Source organism: Ambystoma mexicanum, chromosome 5p, assembly GCF_040938575.1.
Source record: "Ambystoma mexicanum isolate Mex_15411 chromosome 5p, UKY_AmexF1_1, whole genome shotgun sequence".
Taxonomy (NCBI): Eukaryota; Metazoa; Chordata; class Amphibia; order Caudata; family Ambystomatidae; genus Ambystoma; species Ambystoma mexicanum.
In genome coordinates this window covers 749,603,985-749,605,422 of record NC_090930.1, presented here as the reverse complement: position 1 = coordinate 749,605,422, position 1,438 = coordinate 749,603,985, and positions in this window count along the sequence as shown.

Below are 1,438 nucleotides of genomic sequence, written 5' to 3'. Positions count from 1 at the left end.
GTCACTACAATCTGTCTCTTGTGGAAAAGGCAATAGTTCAGCCGGATTCAATGAACAACATCTCTTAATTTAGAAATGCGGTGCAAATAGTATCAGCTCGTAGCTTGTTAATCGGCTGATGGGAGAGGTTTCGTCTGTGTTCTGTTTAATAGAACGTCTACGGAGTGGGGTACCATCACGGTTAAAGAGTGACCTAAAACCATACCCTCACTTTATTTCATGGATGCATCTGATACAGCTCTCAAGCATCTCGACAAAGTGCATGCAACAGGGTCTAACGTGGAGGAAAAATAGCTGCACAGCCTATTCTTGGCTCCCATGTTCCTGTGTCAAAACAGCCAAAGCACACCCATCACGTTCATGCACATACAAAACAAAGCCTTTTTCGTAATTTGGTGTGCCCAAAACTGGTGCTGAACACAACGCAGCTTTAAGCAGATCAAAAGCTTTCTGGATTCTGGCAATCCATGTTCCACGGTAAAGGCAAAGAAATGTCCTTCTTTGTCAGTGCCAACATAGGTTTTATCAACAACTAAAAATTCAGGAACCACGGTCTACAATATGAGGCCATGCTGTAAGGTTATTTAGTGTGTTACAACACAGAGTACAGCACTACTGCACAGGATCAATGTGTAGCATGTTTTTTTTTATGCAGTACCGCTGCATGGGTTTGGTGCATTGCTATGATGCAATTGTTTCAAGCTATGTGTTGCCAGTGTAACATGGACATATAAGTAAGGGCAGGTTATTCAGTCAAAAACGATTTTTACATATAAAAAGCAAATTATTTTTTTTCCACAGTTAAAAGCACACATTTGTACATTCAAAATGTGCACTATTTTTCACCTGAAATGCCTATGTTGCAAGAGACACATTTGAAAATTAATAAACTAACCTCATTAACAACTAACCTGATCATAAGCCACTAATAATAATGTGTTCTTCAGTGCAACATGAATGGAAAATGACAGGCTCTGAAAGTCATTATTTAAAAGCACATTGTTTTCTTTTCTTTTTGCTCTGCTGTTCTGTCCACAGTAACTGCAGGAAGCAAAGACCTCGAATAAGCAGGAAATCAGTTTGGTTACAGTTGCAACTGTATAAGCCAAGCCATTGTGTGCAGAGGGTGGTTAGGGCATGATAGAATTTCATTGGTTAGGATCCTTTGGTAGGAGGTAACCAGAGTTTTCTTGTAGAATCTCGAGGAAGGAGCTAGGGAGAGACATCTTGACACAGCTCGAAGAAGGACTGGGTTGATAGCTGGGGATGCCTGATTCCTAAAGCAGATTAAACTTGGTTGCAGAGACTGGGATTTCCAGTCAACAAGTCCCAGTTTGAGTGACAGCAGATGCTTGTCCTTGCTGGGTGAACCCCTCCAGAAGGCGACCAGCCAAAGAAGTTACATACTGAATAAGCCTGGTAATTATCTCGCTGAGGT